We start from the raw sequence: 19,324 nt of genomic DNA on the forward strand, positions 1-19,324 counted from the left end.
GCTTAGGCCCCTTGCTCCTTGGGAGAACCCCTGCAATTGTGATTATCCTCCCATTTGTGGGTTGCCTACCTGGATGTATGGGTCTTGATTGTACAGTGTCACTGCCCCTCCTACCTATCTCATTGTGGTTCCTTCTTTATATCTTTAGTTGTGGAAAATCTTTTCTGCTAGTCTTGAGGTCATTCTCATTGACAGTTACTCTGGAAATGGTTGTAATTTCGGTATGCCTGTGTGAGGAGGTGAGCTCATGGTCTTCTTACTCTGCCATCTTGACCGCACCTTCCAGAACAGGACTTTTTCTGATTATGGAATTTTGACCTTAGAATCCTTCCTTCTTGGCCTCAGAGTACATGAACAGTAAATTCTTGGACTCAAAAATTTTATTTAAATCATAGTTTTCCTTTCTTTTCCAGAATTATACTTGTACATATGAAGATGCATTTAAAAAACTTGGTTTCAAGGGTCAAAATGAAATGGCTCATTTACACAATGTGTGTGTGTGTATCCTTGTCCTAGTTCTTTGATTTGGCTTTGTCTGTAGAGAGCTGGCATGAAACTACCCAAGGGAGAGTTAGTCAAATTCTGGGAGATTGACTTATGGAAATATGTATTTTTAATACTTACATAGATGTATGGAAGTAAAATTAGGAACCCCACTCTGAACAAATACACATCACTCTTTTCTAACATAAAGCAAAATCCTAAGATTATATAATGTGCTACAGATATTCCAATAGTCTGATTTTCTGGTGTATAAATGGATCTCTGAAGAACATGTTTCTTTTTGTTGTTGTTGTTATCAAATCAGAATTTCAAGTGCCCTACTTGCTGCTCCTAGATGGTACATGTGCCATACAGATGTTGATGCATAATCAATGAAATCTTTTAAAATGTCAATATACCCTACAGCAGAATAATCATTCATTGAGTAGGGAGGGAGGAAGGGCTGGGCCAAGAGTAGTTGATCCAGACTTGGGAATCCAAGCTGATTCTTTGAGGTCTACTGTCTACTGGTCTTCAGAGTTTGGGAAAACTTGTGTCAAGGACCCTCTCATGTAAAAAGGTCAACAGAACAGGGACCATAACTGAGGGGTTTGTACCTTCTAATGATTTGCTAGCTTCTGTATCTGTCTTCACATGATCAACTATAAATCCCTTAAAATGAGAAGAGCTTAAATGCAGGTGGTCATCTGGGACCCCAAGGAGGGGTCAAGGTAGAGAGCCTGTGGCTCCTTCCATAGCCACAACTATGGAAGAGCAGAAGAAGTAGCAACTATGGAGAGGAGGTAAGAGGAGGCCAAGGTCTTATAGCTTGCTGTAAAGAAAGGAACATGGAAAATGGAGTTTGTAGGAGTTTATGTAAGCATAGGGGATAAGTTCATTGGTCTACACAAAATGAGGAGATAGAACTGAGACCCCTACATAAATCAAGAGCCCTCAAAAAAGGGCTACACTCTTATAGTTCCTTGGAGAAATAATTGAATCCAGATATGTAGCAGGGGAACAAAACAGGTGAGCCATGAATTATTTATGGTGCCAGAAAGAAATGAAATGCACCAAGACTAAGAGGACATGGAAAAAGGACATAAGAACTGACTCAAATAAGCTCTCACTGGTCAATCTTGGGACAAGTTTAGTGTTATTTACAAAGGGGAAAATATACTGTTACAGTGCAGAGGTCTGAAGGATACTACTTTAAACAAGTGATCAAATTAACATCACTGATACCGGGGCAAACTGATATGTGTTTTTTGGATGTGAAGTGATGGGAAAAGTGCAGACAAAAGATTCAAAGCAGGTGTTATAAATACGTTCAAAGAACCAAAGTAAATCATGCTTAGAGAAGTAAAGTATAATGACAATGTCTCATCAAAGAGATCTAGGGCTGAGTGGAGAGTGTGATCCCAGGACAGGTTCTCCTTGGTTGTCTCTTTCTCAAATTCTTTCTATTAATCTTCTGACTGGTTTGCTGTTTTGCTTATTGATATCCTGGAGCTACCAGTCTCTCTTAAATGCTTACCACCAAAATCTCTACTGTTTTCAACAATGCCCTTAGGTGTGCACTTCTCCATGCTCTCTTTTAATAAAGTCCATCATCTTAAGCAGAGTTATCAAGCTCTTGGTCCTTATGGCCTGCCCCTCCCCCTGGGCAGAATCTCTGGACCACTGCATTGGAGCTGGGGGCAGGGACAGTGGGTTGCTTCTTCTGGAGTGACACTCCTGTTTTACCAGTGGGTGCCAGGGATGGTGATAGCTTGCCACTGCCATAGTGGAATCTCTATTGTATGAGTGAGCGGGGGTGGGGGGGTGTGGAGCCAACTGGGCACCAGTATTCTCAGCCTGTCTTTCCTCCGGTAAAGCCCTTTTCCTATGGGCGGGAGCTGAATGGGGAAAGAAAGTTTCAGTCCTCTCAGACTCACCTGCCTAGAACAGAGCTTCTGTAACATTGGACTGGGGAGAAAGAAAGACACCAGCAGCCTGCCCTTCCCAGGGTGAAACTGTAGCCATAGACTAGAAGTTGTAGGGAAAGGGAGCACCTGTCTTCCTGCCCATACCTGCCTAGAGAAGAGAGTCCATTGTACAGAGCTATGGGGTGGGGCATGGGAGCAGGTCGTGGCTCAAATGCCACAGACTCACTATTCTTACTGAGATTTAGCAGATTTTCTTGGATAACTGTTTTTTCATTTTCTGTATTTCCTTAAGACAATTTGTGGAGATTTTAAATGTTTTTTTAAAGTAGTTTTTCAATGCTTAAATGGTTGTTTCACTGCAGAAAGTTTCGTCAGATATCTTGTACCACCATTCTGGAAGTTCTGCCTATTTGTGGGCCATTTCTTATATATAAGGAAGGATGATTCATAGGATGGAATCAAGAACTATGGACAATCATACCCAGAGAGCAGTACTGGGCCCTAATAAGAAAACTAGTGATACGTGCCCAGCTGGATTTCAGAGTAGCTATGGACTACTATATGTCTCCTATTCCCATCCTTTGTGAATGAAAGTGTCTACTGTGGTTATGAAATTTCTACCTCAGCATTATATGCTGGGAGTTTAGGGGCACATAACTTGTTTATTTCACAGGTCCTCAGATCTAGAGGATCTACACCAAGGAAATTCCAAACTTGAGGAGACTTATCCCCACCTAGAACTTATTTAGCTGATGAAATCCTGGTCTTCAAACCTGAACTTGATGTCAAAATAGACTGAGATTTCTGGAGGCCTTGTGAGGAGGTGGGTGTATTTTGCATGTACGAGAAATGTAAATAATTTATGGTTAGAGGGGGAAGTGTGGTAGATTTTAAATGGCTGCAAATTCATTGTCACTTCTCCCATTCAATATGGGCTGGCTTTAGTGACTTGCTTGACTAATGGAATACAATGGACGTGATGTTCTAAGATTTTAGTCACAAGATCAGAAGAAACCTTGATCTTCTGCCTGGGAAGTTTTAAAATTCATCTACCATGCTGTGAGAAAATCTAAGCAGCCACATGGAGAGTAACATGTAGAGAGGAACTGAGGTCCCCAGCTGACAGTGCTGTCTGAGCGCCCAGCTGACAACCCAACACCAATTTACCAAGAATGAGAATGATCTATTTTGAAAGTCGATACTTCAGTTTCAGTAGAGTCATTTGTGTGGAGTAGAGATGATCCATTCCCACCCAAATTGCAGATGAACAAGCAAAAATACATGATAGTTACTGTTTTAAGCCACTAAGTTTTAAAGTGGTTTGTTATGTAGCATAAATAACCAAGCATTCTTCAAACCAGCAATTCCATATCTATATGCCTACCCTGATAAACTCTTGTACATGTGAATAAAAAACATATATGAGGATGTTTATTGCAGCACTCTATATAAAAGTGAAAAAGTTGAAATAATGTACCATTTCTCAGTTGGGGAATGGCTAAATAAACTGTGCCTTTTTCACACAGTGGTTAAGATAAATGAACTAGATCTATCTGTATCAATATGCATAATCTAAAAAATAATGTTAAATGATAGCGATTCCAAGAAGATACATGTAGTAGATTCCATTTATATATATTCAAAAATATACAAAACAATGCTGTGCATTATTTATGGACATACATTTTTATAGTAAACGTGCAAAGCCAAGCAGCTGCTTAGTAAACATCAACTTTAGGAAAGTGGTTCTCTCTATGGAAGGGTAAGGAAGGGGGAAAGGTTGAAAGTGGGGTTTTACCTGTGATAGTAATGTTTCATCTCTTTTGTTCTTTTGTTCTTTCTTTTTTAGAACTCCATAAGACAAACTATTTACATCTTTTTTATCTTCATGGTAGGCATGAAGGTGTCTGTTATATTATTTTCTGTAATTTGTATGCTTGAATTCGTTCATATTTTATATTTTTTAAAAAAAGAAGAGAGGAAAGTATTAGATATGCACTCATTATCACTATGACATACTATGTCCACATGGGTGGGGCACGATCAACAATAAAGAATAAAAAATTTTTACATACAATAAAATGCACCCTTTCAAATTGTACAGTTTGATGAGTTTTGACATATATATATATACCATTACACCAACACCACAGTCAAAATGTAGAACATGCCTGTCACTTCAAAGTTTCTCTCATGCAGCTTTGTAGTCAGTCCCACCGTCTCTGGACCCAGGCAGCTATGGATTTGCTTTATGTAACTATGGATTAGTTTTACCTTTTATAGCAATTGATATAAATAAATTTATACACTAGGTTTGCTTTTGTGACTGGCTTCATTTGTTCAGCAAGAGAATTTTGAGATTCATACATGTAGTAAGTGTATTAGTAGTATGTCCCTTTGTATTGCTGACTAGTATTTTATTGTATAAATACATACTACTTGTTTATTCTTCTGATGTTGGACATTTAAATTGTTTCCTGGTTTTGACCATTATAAATAAAACTACTATGAACATTCATATGTAAGTCTTTTTTTGTGAACATAGGTTTCCATTTCTCTTGGGTAAATAGCCATGAGTGGGATTTCTGACACCTATGGTAAGTATATGTTTAGCTTTACAAGATGCTAACAAACTGTTCTCCAAAGTGCTTGTAACATTTTTTTTAAGTAGCTAGAGATGATTTTATTCCCAGCAGCAATGTATGAGAGTTCCAGTTGATTTACATGCTCACTGACACTTGGTATTACTAGTCTTTTAAAATTTAGCCATTCAAATGGATAAGTAGTGGTATCTCATTGTGGTTTAATTTGCATTTTGCTGATGACTAATGCGATTGAGCATCTTTTTACATGCCAATTGACCAGTCTTATATATTATTAGTGAAATATTTGCTTAAATCCATTGTCCACTTAAAAATTAGATTTTTGCTTTCTTATTATTGAGTTATAAGAGTTCTTTAATTATGGATAGAAGTCCTATGTCAGATATTTGGATTGTGAATATCATTTTGAGTTAATTTTTGTGTATGGCATGAGGTGAGGGTTGAGGTTCACATTACATAATATGGATAGCCAGTTGCTCCAGCACTTGATTGGACTGTGCTTAGAGTCTGCTCTACTTCTGCACTTCCTATTATGTGAATTATTAAATAATCAATGTCATTAATTTAAGCCAAAAAGTATCTGTATGTATTAATTCCTTTGACCACCTCCCTATTTTCCCTCTAACATTTCCACTGAGAATAGCAGAAGCATAGGGGAAATTACCTAAGTGTGTAAAACACACACACACACATGCACAGAAGAGAGAGACAGGGAGAGAGACAGAGACAGAGATGCATTCCTGTTTACCCCAGAGCAATGACATACAGCATCATCATAGTTACACAACAGCCAGTGACAAAATTAGTTTAAATCCAAATTGTTTAAACTTTCTCCCTTCTTCTTTTAGCTTAAATCCAAATTGTTTAAACTTTCTCCCTTCTTTTAGCTTTAGCACATTTGACCCTGCTAACTCCTGGCCTCTTTCCAAGTCCATAACCTAAGCCTTCATTGTCTTCTGCTGGGTGCTCTATAACCACCTCCTTTCTGGATGTTTCTCTCCTGAGTCCATCCTGACTGACTACTTTTTTTTTTTTTTGCAATGCTGCTTTCACTAAATAGTTCCTAAGCTCAGACCTTCACAATGCCCTTTTCTCTTAGCTTCATCAGGTCCAGACTCTTCTGTCTGGCTCTCAAGGCCCCACCTCTTCTACGTAACTTTCTTCCTAATAGGCTGGTGTTCTCACCTTTCCATGGACAACCTGTATTAATCCTGCCACTTGACTTTTTGTTCCTGCAGTCTCGTCTTTCCTCACATGCTACGTCTTCTACAAAGACTTCACTGAGGTCTCTACCCTAATCACTTCTTCATATTGTGAATTTCTATCACAACAAGCTCCACTCAGCCTGTGTATTTTCTTATATTGTTGCTATTATTGAATGTGTATGTCTTCTCTCCCCAGCTGGAATAGTGGCTATATTCTTCTGTCCCCACAATGCTAAGCACATAAATGCTTCCTTGGCTTATTTTACCATTTTGTCACAGATTAGAGTGTCAATTTAAAATTAAAGATACTTTTTACTTTTAGAATTGCCTTTTCATTTCATCTGTTGCCTTTGTTCTCCTGGAATGAGGAAAGGCTTCTATGGAAAGACTGTTTTGGCAACTCCACCCAAATTTTTGATTCTCTCCACAGGTTGGAGGCAAATGGGAAGCCAATATTCTCTAATTCCAGGCCAGAAGTGAACCAGAAGGTAAGAGACAGGTGGTTGGAGAGTGAATATTCTCTCTCTAAGACATCAAGAAAAGGCAAGAAGCAGGCCCCCTAATCTAATCCTTGGTTACCCTAAGACAAAGACCACTCTCTTCAGAGGATTTTCTCCTGGCTGCAGTGGCTGCTGTTTCCTAGCTTTAACAAAGTGAAGAGAGAAACTTAATTGGGAAAACTCTTTTTAAAATTATTATTCTTAAAGTGCACATAGAAAATAAATGAGGGAAAAAGTATGCAAGGAAACGCACTACTGCTTCCCTTTTTCTATCCCCATTGTCAACCAAAGAGGTTCTCATTGCACCCGCAGCTCCCAGTGGAGCTATTAAGGATAGCACACTCCAGGGAACCCGAACCCGCACTTCCCTGTGGAGCTGGTGAGAGAGTGGTATTTAGTTCCACACACTTGGCCCCGTGCACATGCATACACAATCAGTCTCCTTAACCCTGTCTTTCCCTGTCCTTGTTCATAAAAATTCCTGTCTGATGTCATCAGTGATTTAATTTGCTGTGTCCATCTCACAGGACTGGCCCTTGGGTTCCAACATTGCTGGTGAGGTATTTTAGTTGTTTACTGGCATAACAGGTATGCCCGAGGGACCACGAATCACCTGTGATTTTCAGCAGTCATTATACCAAACTTTCAATGGCATTAAATTCATTTTTTACATATGTGGAGTCTCACCCTGTGAAGAAAAAAAAGGCTGTAAATACAATGCTTTCAAATGAAAATAGTGTTTAGTATTTGACTGTCATCCGCTTTGTTTTGCTCCGTGGATTACTTCAGCTAGAATTTCTGGTGCTGTAGAAAACCAGTTGAGAAAATAACCATCCTTTATGAGCAATTTTAGGTTTTCTAACCCTTATTGCAATCTTCTGCTTTAATTTGTTTTCCATTAGTACATGCTGAAGTGTACTGAAAAGAAAGAGCACTAGGCTGGGAGAGGGAGGCTGAGATTGTTCCAGCTCTGCCAGTCTCTCATTTTATGACCATGGTCAAGTCCTTTTCCCTCTCTGGGCCTCCGTTTCCTCATTTGTCAAAAGAGGGACTTGGACTGGATAGTCTTAAAAGGCTCCTCCACCTTTGATATTTTGTAATTCCATTGTAATTAATTTTGTAATCAAATATGCTATTTCCATGGATTTTTAAAACACAAAACCAAATTTGTAACACTGGCATTAGCAGGTTTTTAAAAAAATCTTTCTTTTTTCTCAATAATAAGCCTCAGAGGTGGGATTTCATAATTAGAATTTCCTACAGGCTGCAGCCACAATGATAGAACCATCACAGGTGTACTATTAGAGTTAATATTCTTATCCGTAGACATCTAGAGAAGCAAATAATGTTTGAAGATCTTTTTGCTGTTTCTTTGTGGGTTGTTTATCCAGAGGTGCTTATATGAGTGTATCTTTATACAGTGAGTGGTAAGAAAAGTGGGAATGTAATGAGCAAAGGAAAATAAAGCCCCCTCCTTTTATCTTTGCCCCAACCTGTCTCTGTGATTGTTTCTCAGCGAAACCACTGGTGTTTTGCAGCTTGGGGAGATCAGGTATGTACCCGGCATCATTCACTGCTAATAGGGGCTGCTAATAGTGTTCCCGTCTCCTGTCAAGGCTGTCACAGTTGATTCTTTTTACATTTCTGTGAGTTCCATCAAGTTTAACAGCTGAAAATCAAGCTCATTAAGAAGCTCCCCAAGTATTTCAGCATGGACTAATTTTCCAAGGCTAGGCTTGGGCACAGAATTTAGTGAAGGGAATCTAGATATGGATCAAATAAGAACCAGGAACGTTATTTGCAGAACTTTGGGAGGAAAGAGGGAATTGAACGGTAAATGGAATGCCCCAAATGATGGTCTGTGTGTTTGGCAAAATTGCCCAGTGACCTTAAGTATTCTGCTAAAGTCCATGCAACTACTTAATATACTGGCATATGCATAAAAGCAGCTCAGGAATGGTGAGAGATTTTAATTCATTCACTCATTTATTTATTCTTTCATTTGTGCAGGTAAGACTCTAGGCTCTGCCATTCTTCATGCAGATAGGGCAAAGACTTTGGCAAGACAACCCTTAAAATGGTTTCCTCCTCCATTGCTGTCTGCTCCTTCACAGCCTCCTTTGTAATTTCCTACTCACCTTCCCAGTTTGTTAATATTGGGGTGCCCTAAGGCTTAGTTTTTGAATTCCTTTTCTTCTCTATCAATGCCCGCTCTCTTTGTGATTTCATCCAGTATTATCTCTTTAAATATGATCTATATGCCAACAACTCCAAACTGATATTTCTAGCACAGACCTCTCCTCTGAACTCCAGATTTATATATCTGCCCACTTAACATTTTCACTTGGATATGTAGTAGATGTCGCAAATTTAATAGGTCAAAAATGGAATTTCCCCTCAAATCTGCTCATCCCATGGTCTTCCCCATCTCGAGAGGTGGCTCTCCATCCTTCCAGTTCCTCAGGCTGAAAACCTTGAGTCACCCTTGACTCCTCTTTTTGTCTCACACCTCACAACTAATCCATCAGGAAATCCTGATGATTCCAATTTCAATATCGACGTATCTCCTGTATTTGACCACTCTTGGACTCCAATGCTATCACCCTGAAGCTGTCATCATCCCTCTTTTGGATTATTGCAATAGCTTCCTCACTGGTGTTCCTGTTTCCCCCACCTCCGTCACCCCCGCAGTGCATTCTCAGTGAAGATTTCAGAGTGATTCTTTTAACGGGTAGATCACGCTCTCCTCCACTCAGAACTCCGCAGAGCTCCTCATCTCACCAAGGGCTGTCAGGGTCTATAAGGTCCAACATGATCTGCCCCCTCTCCTCCAGTTAACTCTCTGACCTCATCTCTTAGTAATGTCCCCCTCACTCACTCTGCCTTTTTGTTCCTCAAACACACCAGGTAACTTCTTGTCTCAGAGCTTTTGTATTAGCTGTTCCCTCTGGAGGAATGCCCCTCCCCTATCAGCATGGTGCATTCTCTCATCTTTAGGAGTATTCCCTGCTTTAGTTTTATATAACACATATCATCATCCAACATTATTTATATTATATATAATATTATATATATGTTATATATATATATATATAAAATATACATTTGTTGACTGCTGTATTTCTAGTTGCCAGAACTGTGGTAGGCACATAGATGATCAATTTGATGAGTGAGTGAATGAATGAATAAATGAAGGCATTATTCAAGCCTGAGTGACCAATGTCTGTGAGCCAGGCCTCAATGAGACAATAAAGGAAAGGTCATTTTGACTTGTAGTAATGTAGGATCGGGGGCCAACCCAACCTGGAGGCTGTATGTTTCTCAGTATCTGCTTGGATCAAATAATGGAATTGTAAAAATAATGTTTTTGCTAGTGAATTTATAATAAATATAAAACTATATACGACTTGAAATAATGGAGAAACTTGAAATGTAAGCACTTAGCGTCAATCCAGTCAAGTTGCTTTATACTAGGAAGGTTTGCAGTGATAGCTTACTGTGATGGCTAGTTTTATTTATGTGTCAATTTTACTGGGCCACAGAGTGCCCAGATATTTGGCTAAACATGATTTCTGGGTGTGTCTGTGAGAGTGTTTCTGGATGAGATTAACATTTGAATTAGCAGACTGAGTAAAGCAGATTGCCCTCCCTAATGTGGGTGGGCCCCATCTAATCAGTTAAACATCTGAGTAGACCAAAAAGGCTGACCCTCCTGCAAGTAAGAGACAATTCCTCCTGCCTGACTGCCTTTGAACTGGGACATTGGATTTTTATTGTCTTTGGACTCAAATGGAAACATTAGCTCTTTCTGTGTCTCAGGGCTGCTTGTTTTCAGACTGGAACTACACCATTGGCTCTCCTGGTTCTCAGCCCTTTGGACTCAGACTAGAAGTTTCACCATTAGTTCTCCTGATTCTCAGACCTTTGGGCTCAGACTGGAACTACACCACTGGCTCTCCTGGGTCTCCAGCTTGCTGACTGCAGATCGTGGGACTTCTCAGCCTCTTCTTTTTATGAGGCCTGGCTCATCCTGTGGCTCAAGTTCAGTTGTTTCTCAGGCCCAGGGGGATTCCTGGCCTTTGATTCTGTGAGAGAGTGATGATGATAGCTCACGTGTACATCATGCTCCAAGCACTATAAGTAATTTATTTAAGCCTTATAACAACCCTATGAGGAAGATAGTGTTATCATCCCCATTTTACAGATGAGGAAATTGAGGCATGGGGAGGCCGAATAGCTTGCCCAAGGTCGAAAAGTCAGGACCTGTACCTTTGCAGTCAGCTTCTCTTAACATTATAAAGTAAATCCTTATAGCATTTCTCTAAATCTCCCTTGCTGAGACCAGTTCAAGTGCCCTACAGTCACCCCTAGGCAAGAGAAAGAGCCTGATGGACAAGATTACCTTTTCTACCAACTTTAAAAGTGTAATGCTCTCTGGCTCTCACCCTTGCTGCCTCCCTTCTTTTCACTTGTCCTTCTTTTATTTTTTCTTTCCTTCTCTCTAGTTCACTTCCTACCTTTTTGAAATTCATTTATTGACCATTTCCCCTATCTTCTTGATTATTTTCAACAGCAGGCAATAATATTGTCACTTTTCTATCTTAAAAAAATCCTCTCGTGACTCGATTTTCCCTTTTAGCTTCAGACCCATCTTCCCATTCTTTCCTAACCCCCCACCCCCAGTCAGGCTTTTGCTCCCATGCCCACTGAAACTATGAGGTCACCAGTGCCCTTCACATTGCTAAGTCCAGTGGTCAGTTCTCACATGACTTGACTTGACTTCAGCATTTGAAACATTCACTCTTTCTTCATTCATATACTTTCTTCACTTGGCTTCTAGGATGCTACACTCTCTTGGTTTTCAGTGCTCCTTTTCAGTATCACTTGCTGATTTTTTTTTATATCCCTGACCTTTTAACTTTAGAGTTCTCTTGGGCTCAGTCCTTGGACCTCGGTCATTCCCTTGGCGATCTCATTTAATTTCAAGACTTTAAATGCCATCTAAAAGCTGATGATCTCGATTGTATATCCTCATCTTGGATTTCTTCTGACCTTCAGATTCCTTTGTCCAACTGCCTGCCTGAGATTTCTACCTTAAAGAGAGATAGGCATCTCAAAGTTAACACATCCAAATCTGATCTTCCTTCCCAAATCTACTTCTCCACAATCTCCCCCATCTCAGTAAATTCCAGTTGGTCAGGCCAAGAAGCTTCATTCCTTATTCCACTCTTTCCCTTATATCCTGCATTCAGTTATTTTGCATCTTCAGATTATACCTGGAATCTTTCCATTTCACATTAGTTCCAATTCTACCACCGTGTTTCAAAACTACCTTTATTTGTTTCTCACCTGGATAACTGCAATAGCCTCCAACTGGCCTCCCTATTTCCTCCCTTACCACTTATACTCTACTTTCCACTTAGCATCCAGAATAAGCCTTTGAAAATACAAGTTACTGTTGCATAACCAATGCCTAGAATAGTTGTCAGAATGTAGTAGATTCTCCATAAATATTTGCTGAGTGAATGAATGAAGGAAAGAAGGAAGGAATCAAATATGGTCCTTGCAGGGAGGATGATAGGTACATGATCATACTACAGGGTAGACAGTGGTTAAGTCTTACTTTGGAGGTACAGATAAAGGGTTTTTGGGAACTCAGAGAAGGGAGAGGTCATTCAGATATGGGAAGGCAGTCAGGGGAATCCAGGAGGGCTTAATGGAGGAAGTAGCATTTGAGCTGGGACTTGAAGAATGGGTAGTATTTGGACTTGGGATGTAGAGGGAAGCACAGGGAGTTCAGTTAGGCTTAAGTAGGGTAGGTGAAGGGTGGCAGAAGTGAGAAATAAGATTAGAAATGAAGTCTTTGGCCAAAACATGAAGGTCCCTGAATGCCAGGTTAAAGATTTTGCCTTTAGGTGTGATATGAAATGGAGTGGATATGAAGGTTACAGAATTGGGTGAAAAAATTTGAGTCATAAATCAATGATTTTCTCTGATTTAACTTTCAGGTCTTCACTCAATTGTCTCTTATTTTAAATTGTTTACAGACTTAATGATATGGTTCCTAACCTACTCCAGGTAAGAATCAAACAGGAAAAAGAGGGAGAAGATATTTAATCTGAAAACAGATACACTTCCAGGGAGAGAAGGGCTAGAGGACTGCTCGAAGGAAGAAGATGGAAACCCTACACTGTAGGCTTAGAACCTCTGTTCTGTACAATCTAATAACTGTTTCTTGCTTCCACATTGAAATATTCTTTTAGTAACTTTTTTCTGATTACAGAAGTAATGCGTATTCAATATAAGACACTTGGACAACAGAACAACACAGAAAAGAAATCCCTCTGTCTATCTACCACCTGGAGACAAGCACTGCAAACAATTTGGTATCACCCCTTTCTTTGCACATATCCACAAACGTATATACATATATATTTACATATTTTAAATAAAACTTACATCATGCTGTGCAGGAATGAAATAGACTGCTTTTCTCACTTAAAAATAAACGTATCATGAATATTTCTGAAATTGACATCAGTTTTAATGGCTATATGGTATTCTCTTAGCCCTAATTTTGCTCATCTGGATTGTTTCTAATTATTTGTTATTAAATATCCTTCTTACATTCATCTTAGCACTTTTCTCTGCCATTTTTAAGGGATATATTTCTAGAAGTGAAATTGTTAGAATAACATATGACTACACTTTTAAAATCTTCTCCCTTCTGAAAGGTTTTACTGTTCACACTCCCACCAGCAGAGAGGATGTGCCTATTTCCTTATGCTCAGGATAACATAATTTTTTTTTAATGACACCTTCTATTTAATTAAGAGCTTCACATCTAAGTCCTCAACTCTTATCTTTCCTACATTGTATTTATAGACATACCAGGTGAAATATAGTTGCATTTGGATTACTTAATTCTAAATATCAGTTAAGATATTTTACCTAATTATTACCACAACACACAACTCAAATTGGCTCCCTTAAGGGGTCAAGCATCTCATTTTGCCTGGAAAGTCTAAGTCTAGGCCTTCTGTCTCATCAAAATTAATAGTGGCAACACTGTCACTCTTAAAACTTTCTCAGTTTTGAGTGATATATCTTATGGCCTCCATTAAAATTTTATTATTTTTATACAGTTTTTTTTTTTTTTTTTTTTTTTTTTTGCGGTACGCGGGCCTCTCACTGTTGTGGCCTCTCCCGTTGTGGAGCACAGGCTCCGGATGCGCAAGCTCAGCGGCCGTGGCTCACGGGCCTAGCCGCTCCGCAGCATGTGGGATCTTCCCAGACCGGGGCACAAACCCGTGTCCCCTGCATCGGCAGGCAGACTCTCAACCACTGCGCCACCAGGGAAGCCCTTTTATACAGTTTTAAAGGTTACTTTCCATTTACAGTTATTGCAAAATATTGGCTCTATTCTCCGTGTTGTACAATACATTTTTGAGCCTATCTTACACCCAATAGTTTGTACCTCTCACTCCCTAACCCCTATATTGCCCCTCCCCGTACTCCCCACTGGTAACCACTAGTTTATTCTCTGTATCTGTGAGTCTCCTTCTTTTTTGGTATAGTCACTAGTTTGTTGTATTTTTTAGGTTCCACATATAAGTGATATCATACAATATTTGTCTTTCTCTGTCTGACTTAGTTTACTTAGCATAATGCCCTCCAAGCCCATCCATGTTGCTGCAAATGGCAAAATTTCATTCCTTTTTATGGCTGAGTAGTATTTCAGTGTGTGTGTGTGTGTCTGTGTGTGTGTGTTTGTGTGTGTGTGTATCACAGCTCCTTTACCCATCCACCTGTTGATGGACACTTAGGTTGTTTCCATGTCTTGGCTATTGTAAATAATGCTGCTATGAACATTGGGGGATAGTATAAACCTTTGTATTCATTTTCATTTTTGCTTAGCTTTTTCCTTTTGGGGGAGTTTTTAAGGAACTTTCAGGACCAGGGGACTCAGCCAATCCTGTCTGCTTTGCAGTCCCTGGTTGAGACATTGGCATATTCCCTTTTCTCCTGAGCAGAATGGTACACTGAGGACAGCTTTGCTTGACTACATCAAATACTGATGCCCTAGGGACAATGAGAAGCACAACATGATTGCCCTGTGTCCATGTGCCAGGGGATCCATGAGAACCATGAGGCAGCTGCCCACATCCGACTGAAATTGGCTGAGTCTCAGCCCTGTGGTGAGCAGAGCACACCCTCAGTGCAGCGCTGCTTCCTGGCCAGGGAAAGAAGCTTATTAAGGCTAAGAAGGGCAAGAGCCTATGAGATTGGCTGCTAGAAGCTGACATGTGTATTAGTCACTCAGAAGGGACCAGATGGGTAGGTAAGAGATGGGAAGGGAACTTGGAAGGCATTTGTATCTCTTGGGATCTGTAGCCTGTAAATTCAGGGTAACATCTATTAGGAATCAATGTGTATTTTTTTTTTTTTTTTTTTTTTTTTTGCAGTACGCAGGCCTCTCACTGTTGTGGCCTCTCCCATTGCGGAGCACAGGCTCCGGATGCGCAGGCTTAGTGGCCATGGCTCACGGGCCCAGCCGCTCCACGGCATGTGGGATCTTCCCGGACTGGGGCACGAACCTGTGTCCCCTGCATCGGCAGGCGGACTCTCAACCACTGCGCCACCAGGGAAGCCCTCAATGTGTATCTTGATGCATGTAATCCTGTCCTGATGTTTCAGAGAGAAATGAAGAACCAGAGGGGCCACTCAATCTCTGAAGTGTGCACTTCTGGACCAATAGCCTTTACGTGAGTGAGATATACCTGCTTCCCTGTGAACGTGAGCTTGGATGCTTCTATTCCAGCCCTCTGTCACTATGAGTGAGTGGGATGAGAACAGCCTGCTTTGGGGCTCAGACAGACTCAACAAGCCTCCTTTACTCCACTGCAGAGGACAGCCTCAAGGTTGCACACTAGCTGAAGCAGCTGCTGCTAAAGGCTCTGACTCTGATGCTGGATGCAGCAGAGCGGAGTTATGCTAAGGTAACCATAGAGAGTCTTATTCCAGACTGGCCTTGGGGCTTGGTATCTGCAGTAGGTATGATTTTATTTTGTCTCTGTGCCCTTCCAAGTGAAGGAGGAGGGAGTCATGGGCCAACTGGGGGAAGAAGGGGTGAATACAGTTGCTGGAGGGTTCACATGGGAGATGGTGGCAATGAAGTGTCTCTTCCTGTGGCTTCCTCCACCTTTGTCCCTCAGGACTCTTGCTGCCACAGGCCCTGCACTGTCTCTGGCTCGCCAAGTTGATAACAGTGCAGATTCCCTTTCTGAACACTGGCCAGAACACAATGCTCATCAACCTGGGCTGCCACAGTCTGATGGACCCTAGCATGGCCCTACTTGGTTCTGTTAGGTGAGCAAGAAAGAAAAATCTAGCCAGCAATGCCAGCATCCTCTCTCTTGCTGTCCCACTCATGGGACCCAGAGGTTGAGTGACTTGCCTAAGGTCTCAGGGCCAGTGACAGAACCGGGGAGTCCAATTCTCGTGACTTAGCTGTCTGATAAACCAAATGGCCATTTCACGGTAGTACTTCTCACTAGCATATTTGGGCAGAGGTTGGAGAATAGTGAGACAATACTGTGTCCTTTTCCCCAGGCTGTTAGGTCAGCAGAGGGGGCAGGCACCTTTAGCCCTTCAGACCGTTGAGATTCAGAGTAACGTCCCTGCTAGTGGTCCCACGAGCAGCTCTTAGCCCCAACATTTCTAGAATGGTGAGCCTGGGTTAGCATAGCTAGTTATGGCTGCTGGAGGCTGGTTTTAGCCATTTAATGAGCAAGGATGTTTATCAGGGAATCAGCCCTTTCATTGTTCCATGTGTAGTTGAGTTAGTGGAAGAATATTCTTTCTCAGTAGTTTTCTCATAACTAACGTTTTTAGTTAATAGTCATTGAGTCATTTGATATGGAGTCATCACAGCAAGGTCAGGACACATCAAGAACCCTCTGTTTAACAGTATGGAAATGGATGTAAAACATCTTAGAAATGTTTTCATTTAAATTGATTTTTAAAAAAGGTTGGTACTGGAAGGGGCATGTTTCAGTTATCTGGTAAACTCACTTAAATACCTCAATGTCTTCTATTGCTGAATAAACAAAGCATGATTGCTTGTAATACCAGTGTTGCTAAGTGCTGCACACGCTTCTGTGTGTGTGTATGTGTGTGTGTGTTTGTGTGTGTGTGTGAGTGAGTAAGGGAAAGAGAGAGGGAAAGAGAGGCAGAGGGAGAGGGAGCGGGAGAGGGGAGGTTGAAGGAGCTTATTATGTGAAAAACACTGAATTCAACATTCCAGGTTTTTCTCTCTTGGACTATATGGTTCTGGTCCATTGGGTAGAATATATTTTGTTCATGTATTAAAACCCACTAATCTTGATTCTTAGAGCTCCTCCTTCAAACTCCTCAAGGACAGGTACACTCTCATATTCATCCTTGCATCCCCTATTGCTGGTAGAATGTCTTGGACAGAATAAGCACTTGAGCAACGTTTGAATTGAAATGTTGAATTTCATGTCTTGAGGTCCAGCCACATGGAAACAAACTGTTTTACTGGTGTGGGTACAAAACTTTTTTTAAAAAATGGGAATAAGATAATGTCTTATATTTTGTTTCTATTTTTAACGTGTTTAGAATTTGTTGTCTTTTTATGATTCCAACCACACAATTTCTTGCTACTATGTGATGGGCACTGTTCTAATTTATAAACATTAATATATTTAATGAAACTAATCCTGGTCCCACTTTGGGGGCTCTCACTTTATATTTCATCAACCTCCTCTATCAGGAGTTTCTTTTCTTAACCTAGAGACTGTGGGAAGAACTTAGGAAGTGTGTGAATTTGGATGGAAAAAATATGTTTAGATTTTCACTAACCTCTAACTGAAGTTTAGACTTTTCTTCCATCATAAATGTAGGTAAACAAAGTACGGAAGTATTAGCAGTACCTGTGACTTTTTCACAACTATCACAGATACTATCATATCACAAGTTAGTGCAGATTTTTTGAAATATTTATGTTTATCTACTTCAGAATTATAGTAGTTATTAGACCTGTCATTGCACATTGCTATTTAATGTGTTATAGGAGCACATACGCTACTATGTCACACATGTGTTTTGATAACGGTATTATTTCAATACAGTTGGTTTCCTTTGTATTTTATTTCATGTATTTAAAAATGTTATTCTGATAGAGAGTTCACAGGCTTCACCAGATTTCCCAAGGGGTACATGGCACCAAAAATTAAGAACCCCTCCTTTATACTCTCTCAGCCATACAAGGCAGAGGCTCTGAAGGGTGGTGGAAACTGGGAGGACTCAGTGCATTTTCACTCCAGCTCCACCATCCATGTAGCTGTGTGACCTGGGGTATGGCTTTTCTCTTTCTGAGACTTGTTTTCCTTCATGGCAATAATGGGGAGGGAATCATCTGCCCCTGCAGGGTGTTGTGAAGATCAGATGACATAATGTCTGTGTACAGAGTTGGTTTGAAAACACTTTGAAGCACAACATGAGGTATTTGTTGAGGAGTATTAATGAGTTAAGGTTGCAGAGGTCTGATGCCCCAGAGTTCTATCAATTTTAGGGTAATCTAATATTCAAACAGACTTGGAGTGAGCACAGTTAGGTAAAGAACACTCTCTTATGTCCTGCATCCATTTTCTACCCAAGATCTGAGATCATCTCCATAAGGTTATACAGCCTTGAATGCTTGTACTTGTGTGTGATCAATTCCTTTTCTTTCCTTCTGTTGCCCTAAGTAACTGCTTCAGTATGCCTTTGAGATCTTCCACCCAGATAGAAAATTTAGGCAAGCTGAGATCTTCAAAGCTTCCTGCCAAACTGGAAGAATGGAATGATGTTATGGATCTTGGGATATGGGAAAGAAGATTAAGGCCCCTCTGGCCGCCTTGTTTATGACATGTGGTCTGTCCTGTGATAGGAGGGGTAAAATTGGAAGGTTACTGGAGACTGTATCATAAGACAGCAGAAGGAAGTTTCTTCCCTATGTCAGGCTTGGGCCAGGCATTACTTACCTCTGATGGAGCATCGTTCAGTAAAATCTCCTGAATTTCTCTGAACCAGCCAGTCTCATTCTTCTTTTGAGTCACCCTGTGGCCCTGTGGGATTCCCAATACTGGAAAGGTAGCTCTGGTGTCACTAAAGCATTGTTAATATGATTATTAGTTGAATAATTATTATAGCTCCTTATTGAGCATGTATTTTGCCAAGCATAGTTAGTAATGGGCACTTTACACTGAGCAAAGCCTCTTAAATGACCCTTTGAGGGAAGTACACTTACATTTCCACTTTATAGATGAAAAAACAAAGGCTCAGAGAGGTTAAGTGACAGTGTTAGAAAGCGGCCTTGGGGACCATGGTATGATAGAGAATAAAGTGAAGCCAGGCAGATTGGGCTCAAATCCCGGACTTTGTCACATACTAGCTGTTTACCTTGGGCAAATAATTTAACCTTTCTGAGCCTGTTTTCTCCTCTTACCATATTTCACACTTCCTGACATTTGTGAAGCCTTCCTTGATGTCCCTCCTGCAGAACCTTGTACATGACTGTGTCATTTAGCAGGCATCCCCAC

Source organism: Mesoplodon mirus, assembly GCF_964341445.2.
Source record: "Mesoplodon mirus genome assembly, chromosome: X".
NCBI lineage: Eukaryota > Metazoa > Chordata > Mammalia > Artiodactyla > Ziphiidae > Mesoplodon > Mesoplodon mirus.